The 6,845-nt window shown below is 44.8% G+C and overlaps 1 non-coding gene across 1 annotated transcript; it reads right to left on the bottom strand.

Moving 5' to 3' along the window:
* Positions 1-4,641: 4,641 nt before the first annotated feature.
* On the bottom strand, positions 4,642-4,723 carry trnas-uga (transfer RNA serine (anticodon UGA)). Its single transcript has one exon. It is a non-coding gene; the product is annotated as a tRNA-Ser (tRNA).
* Positions 4,724-6,845: the final 2,122 nt, after the last annotated feature.

Raw genomic sequence — 6,845 nt, 5'->3', positions numbered from 1 at the left:
GTGGTCAGCTCGACTGCCTCACGGCGCCGAGGTACCAGATTCGATCCCGGTTCTGGATCACTGTCCGTGTGAAGTTGGCACATTCTCCCGTGTTTGCGTGGGTTTCGCCCCCAGAATCCAAAGATGTGCAAGCTAGGTGGATTGGCCACGCTAAATTGCCCCTTAATTGGGAAAAAATAATTGGGTACTCTAAATTATTTTAAAACAAGGCGAAGACTGCGGATCCCGCTCCTGCTGTTTAATACAGATCACTGTAACTGGCACAGTGAGCAGAAAGAAATTCGTGTTGTTTGTGTGCATTTCACTCCAATTTAAAACGCTCCTGAATGAAAGTGTCTGTGTCACACGGCTCCCGATCAGCCAGGAGATGGCACCAGTCCACAATAAATGTATTTATGCAATATGTTTCTGATGTTCTGTGTGTCATTACATTGGACTCTAACACTGGTCTGAGACATTACCTTGTCCTTGTGCCCTGATGCTGCACTTTTCATCCTGTTTCAGTAATAACTTTTTACTGGTAACAATTATGTAACTTACTTAGTGATTAAGTTATTCAGGCACTAGGATTGTTTTAAGCTCATTTTGTAAACGGAAATTTGCGTGGCTCGTATTTTTGTCCCGTTTAACCCACCTATTTACTATTGTTGCAGACTGAGAACGTAGTTATTAATGTTGAAGATTGTCGTTTATTTAAACTAAGTTTCCACTCAAAACATATTGATGCTGGTTATTACTAAGGAACCCATGGGTGATGAAAACAATTGGTGAATTTTATTTGAGGAGTGTCCACTCCTTTTCTGCCCTGACCTGCGGTATCTAATTAAATAATTCACCACTGTGATGGGCAGGAACTGAATATGGGTCAAATGCTGGGACAGTCACCACTATACCACCACCTGTCCCTGGGCAACGTTGCCCCCTCTGTATTTATAGAACGAATACACAAACAATGAAGCGGGTGAATGTATTAAATCAGGGATTCGATATTCTTGTAACCAATATGGCTGCAATGGGAATCTTTCATATTCCGATAGATCGGGTAGAGCTGGGTAGCTCAGTCAGAAATCAGATACCTGGGGATTTCAAGATGATTACTACAATGATAATATTTAACCATGTTAAGATATAGTTCGAGTACAATAGATGGGTCGTTTTTTGTACAGTGTGTGCAGGAGGGTTTCCTGAAACAATATGTTGACAGGCCAACAAGAGGCGAGGCCACGTTCGATTTGGTTTTGGGTAATGAACCAGGCCAGGTGTTGGATTTGGAGGTAGGAGAGCACTTTGGGGACAGTGACCACAATTCGGTGACGTTTACGTTAATGATGGAAAGGGATAAGTATACACCGCAGGGCAAGAGTTATTGCTGGGGGAAGGGCAATTATGATGCCATTAGACGTGACTTGGGGGGGATAAGGTGGAGAAGTAGGCTGCAAGTGTTGGGCACACTGGATAAGTGGGGCTTGTTCAAGGATCAGCTACTGCGTGTTCTTGATAAGTATGTACCGGTCAGACAGGGAGGAGGGCGTCGAGCGAGGGAACCGTGGTTTACCAAGGAAGTGGAATCCCTTGTTAAGAGGAAGAAGGAGGCCTATGTGAAGATGAAGTGTGAAGTTTCGGTTGGGGCGATGGATAGTTACAAGGTAGCGAGGAAGGATCTAAAGAGAGAGCTAAGACGAGCAAGGAGGGGACATGAGAAGTATTTGGCAGGAAGGATCAAGGAAAACCCAAAAGCTTTCTATAGGTATGTTAGGAATAAGCGAATGACTAGGGAAAGAGTAGGACCAGTCAAGGACAGGGATGGGAAATTGTGTGTGGAGTCTGAAGAGATAGGCGAGATACTAAATGAATATTTTTCGTCAGTATTCACTCAGGAAAAAGATAATGTTGTGGAGGAGAATGCTGAGCCCCAGGCTAATAGAATAGATGGCATTGAGGTACGTAGGGAAGAGGTGTTGGCAATTCTGGACAGGCTGACAATAGATAAGTCCCCGGGACCTGATGGGATTTATCCTAGGATTCTCTGCGAGGCCAGGGAAGAGATTGCTGGACCTTTGGCTTTGATTTTTATGTCATCATTGGCTACAGGAATAGTGCCAGAGGACTGGAGGACAGCAAATGTGGTCCCTTTGTTCAAAAAGGGGAGCAGAGACAACCCCGGCAACTATAGACCGGTGAGCCTCACTTCTGTAGTGGGTAAAGTCTTGGAGGGGATTATAAGAGACAAGATTTATAATCATCTAGATAGGAATAATATGATCAGGGATAGTCAGCATGGCTTTGTGAAGGGTAGGTCATGCCTCACAAACCTTATTGAGTTCTTTGAGAAGGTGACTGAACAGGTAGACGAGGGTAGAGCAGTTGATGTGGTGTATATGGATTTCAGCAAAGCGTTTGATAAGGTTCCTCACGGTAGGCTATTGCAAAAAATACGGAGGCTGTGGATTGAGGGTGATTTAGAGATGTGGATCAGAAATTGGCTAGCTGAAAGAAGACAGAGGGTGGTGGTTGATGGGAAATGTTCAGAATGGAGTACAGTCACAAGTGGAGTACCACAAGGACCTGTTCTGGGGCCGTTGCTGTTTGTCATTTTTATCAATGACCTAGAGGAAGTCGCAGAAGGGTGGGTGAGTAAATTTGCAGACGATACTAAAGTCGGTGGTGTTGTCGATAGTGTGGAAGGATGTAGCAGGTTGCAGTGGGATATAGATAAGCTGCAGAGCTGGGCTGAGAGGTGGCAAATGGAGTTTAATGTAGAGACGTGTGAGGTGATTCACTTTGGAAGGAATAACAGGAATGCGGAATATTTGGCTAATGGTAAAGTTCTTGAAAGTGTGGATGAGCAGAGGGATCTAGGTGTCCATGTACATAGATCCCTGAAAGTTGCCACCCAGGTTGATAGGGTTGTGAAGAAGGCCTATGGAGTGTTGGCCTTTATTGGTAGAGGGATTGAGTTCCGGAGTCGGGAGGTCATGTTGCAGCTGTACAGAACTCTGGTACGGGCGCATTTGGAGTATTGCGTACAGTTCTGGTCACCGCATTATAGGAAGGACGTGGAGGCTTTGGAGCGGGTGCAGAGGAGATTTACCAGGATGTTGCCTGGTATGGAGGGAAAATCTTATGAGGAAAGGCTGATGGACTTGAGGTTGTTTTCGTTGTAGAGAAGAAGGTTAAGAGGAGACTTAATAGAGGCATACAAAATGATCAGGGGGTTGGATAGGGTGGACAGTGAGAGCCTTCTCCCGCGGGTGGATGTGGCTGGCACGAGGGGACATAACTTTAAACTGAGGGGTAATAGATATAGGACAGAGGTCAGAGGTATGTTCTTTACGCAAAGAGTAGTGAGGCCGTGGAATGCCCAACCTGCTACAGTAGTGAACTCGCCAACATTGAGGGCATTTAAAAGTTTATTGGATAAACATATGGATGATAATGGCATAATGTAGGTGAGATGGCTTTTGTTTCGGTGCAACATCGTGGGCCGAAGGGCCTGTACTGCGCTGTATTGTTCCATGTTCTATGTTCTATGTTCTAATGTTCTTTTGCTCCAATTGAAATGTGTTACGAATACAGAGTTACCGTGTTGTACAACTCGCGTTCAACCAGGAGATGGCAGCAGTGCGCAATAGTTTGGATATCCTGTTTGTGTCCACAGATCTCGACCGGAATGGAGCTGCTGCTTCCCGGGGAGCTGCCAAGCAAGAGGCACAGATATTAACCAACTGCACCCGCTCCAAATACATTCCCCAAATTATTGAACAAAACAAAAACAAGGACAAATCATATTTTAAGAAAGTATGACAGTGTCTCTGAAAACAATATACCAACACCTCATAAAGAATCGATTTGCCTAAACTAATTCAAGGTCAACCGTTTCAATATCAGCCTTAATCCCTTGCCAGCTCTCAGACAGGCGCTGACTGGTTCGAAGTTTGCTTCACCTTTCAAGGTCCTGCTCAATAAAACCAATCACAGGCCCATGATCTGCTTTTCTCCTGTTCTCATACACATCCACTTTCTACAAGGGCGCACGAACTGGTTTTCAGAGTGAGAGTCAGACTGCAGTCACCTCGTTCTCTCTCGATCCCTTTATCTCAGAGCCACCTCACAACCAGGAATGGAACTTCTCACAGAGCCAAGAATGGAATAGGTTGTCGATTCTTCCACTGATTCAAGACCGTCCATCACCAGGACGTGTTGGTCCAAAAGAGTTGGAATGAGATGGGGCTGAGTTTCGCTGTGTATCCAATCAGTCCCCGGAGAAGCACAAAATCAATGAGTGAGGGAGAGAGAAAGAAACAAAGAAACAGATAGAGAGATAAAATATGTTCCATTTCTACCACGATCTTTTTACCCAGAAATCCATTAAGCTGAATGAAACCAAACCACGTTTCCATTCGCTGCCGTTGCTGCTTCTCCTTCCGAACGTTGCAGGAAATGTTATTATTTACTGATTGTTGTTTTGGGTGTGAGTTCCTGATTCATCTGAATATTTCGTTCAGTCCCCCCCAAAAATGTTAAGTATCTGACAGAACTTGATTAACGTTCAAACCGCTTCTTTACAAACAATCGGAAAAAGCATTAATTTTCGAGTCAGCGGCTTGTGCGGGGAGTTGAAGAAACAATTCGAATCACAGTCGCTGCGAGCAGGATTCGAATCTGCGCGGGGAAACCCCATTGGATTTCAAGTCCAACGCCTTAACCACTCGGCCATCGCAGCTACGTTCAATGCGTCATTCATTAGTAATTTGGTCGATGGAATACATTCTAAAACCAGCCTGGAATCACTCCAGGAAGTTATTCCATTCAAGCGACCAATAGTCGGCCGGTGCAGACACGGTGGGCCGAATGGCCTCCTTCTGCACTGTAAATTCAATGATAATCTATGATTAATCTAGGACAAAGGTTCGGCACAACATTGTGGGCCGAAGGGCCTGTTCTGTGCCGTATTTTTCTATGTTGTAATAGTGTTTATGTGAGGAGGGGTTGAATCTTCGTGGAAAATGGCCATTGGATTTGGAGAGAAGCCTTGAGAGACTCGAAAATCTCAACTCCCTAAACGCACAATTCCACTGATTGAATTGTTTGTGTAACAACATCAGTTACATTGGAAATATATTAGAAATTCAAATGGAACAAGACCACACTTCCAGTCTGGAAGAAAATTAAAATGATGGAATCTAGAAATTACGGCACAGAAGGAGACCTGTGCAGGCCGAAAGGTCACGTGATGACCTGATGACGGAACTAACATGATCAGGTGTCTGGATTCGAGCAGCTCTCCCCGGATCGCAGTCAGAGCACAAGCCAGGAGGGGCTGCTCAATTATTAATTTAATTATTTTTTATTACAAGACCTTGGTCGCCAGTCATTGAGAGAGCAGCATTTCTACATGGTGTCAGGAGTGGGCGGTATGGCAGAAGGAGTCCGCCGCATCAACCTCTTTGTATCATCGAATCGTAAAATCTCCAGCGCAGAAGGAGGCCATTCGACCCAACGAGTCAACACTGACCCTCCGAATGAGCACCGACGCTACTCTGCAAGAATAGGTTTAATAGATAGTGCAGCACCGTCCCGGATAGCTCAGTCGGTAGAGCATGGGACTCTTATTCTCAGGGTCGTGGGTTCGAGCCCACGTTGGGCGCTTCCATATTAGTATCTTAAAATATTCATACTGAATTAACTGTCTTCATAACAAAAACTCAAGGTTATGTCGCTTGACTGGGAATCCAGGTGTGTGAACTAACCCTTGGTGACAAGATTGAATAAATCAGGATTTGAGATTTTGTCTCCGTCATGGCGCAGAAAGGATCGATTTCCACAACCGGGAACACATTTACACAACAGGGAATGATTTGACACAACCTCAGTGCAGATCTGTCACCGGCAGAGTCACTGTTCCACGACAGACAGAACAGTCACACAGCAGAGAGCACGGTTACACAGCAGGATATACATTTACAAACAGGGCCTCTCTGTGTGCAGCAGAAAACACATTTTCCTAAATACCCAATTTCTCCATCTCAGTATCTTGCTGGTTTGCACTGCACCTTTTCTGTGTGTCACTGTGTGTATCCTGATAGTCTCTTTCTGTGTGTCTTTCTCTATCTGTTACAGCAGTGCTGATGTTACGTATTAACCTCACGTTTCCCAAACAAGAATTGTCATTGATAAATACAGAAAGATTTCCACACTGACATTCAGTACCAATGTCTGATAGAGACTGAATCCCACCCTCACATACAGTACCAGACATTGACTGAGAGGGAAACCGAGAATGGGAGGCAGTCATACTGGACTCGGAACTGTAACTTTCTCTCTCCACAGGCGTTGCCAGACCAGTCGAGTTATTCAACATTTTATATTTCTCTTTCAGGATTTTATGAAGAATCTCCATAGCGGCATTGCCCTTGTGCTCGACGCTTCTATTTATAAAGATTGGTCCCGGATGTCTATTGTTCTGTTCGCAGCGGAGGCCAACAAACCAGAAAGAACCAAATTGACCCAATGATCCCGATAAGAAAAGCAAGGGACAAAAAAGAGTTTCTTTCGTTTTACTTTAACAACCAAACCAAATTGAACAGGAATTAGGAAGCCCATTGAGTTGATAAAATACATTTTGCTTGGGAGGTAATGGTAAAATGGTGTCAGCGGCACGCTGACCACCGGCTGGCTCGTTGGTCTAGTGGTATGATTCTCGGTTAGGATCTTCTGCTGCCATAAAATGAGAGACATCCCGGGTTCAGATTGCGGACTGTGTAAATAGCTTTTTAAAATCTGTACGATCGATATGGTGCCATTGATTGAACGCGGGAGTAGTTTGGAGGAAAGGGAGGGAGGGA

This window comes from Scyliorhinus torazame, chromosome 24 (genome assembly GCF_047496885.1).
Source record: "Scyliorhinus torazame isolate Kashiwa2021f chromosome 24, sScyTor2.1, whole genome shotgun sequence".
In the NCBI taxonomy this organism is placed as follows: Eukaryota; Metazoa; Chordata; class Chondrichthyes; order Carcharhiniformes; family Scyliorhinidae; genus Scyliorhinus; species Scyliorhinus torazame.
This window is presented reverse-complemented; position numbering and strand designations above follow the sequence as displayed.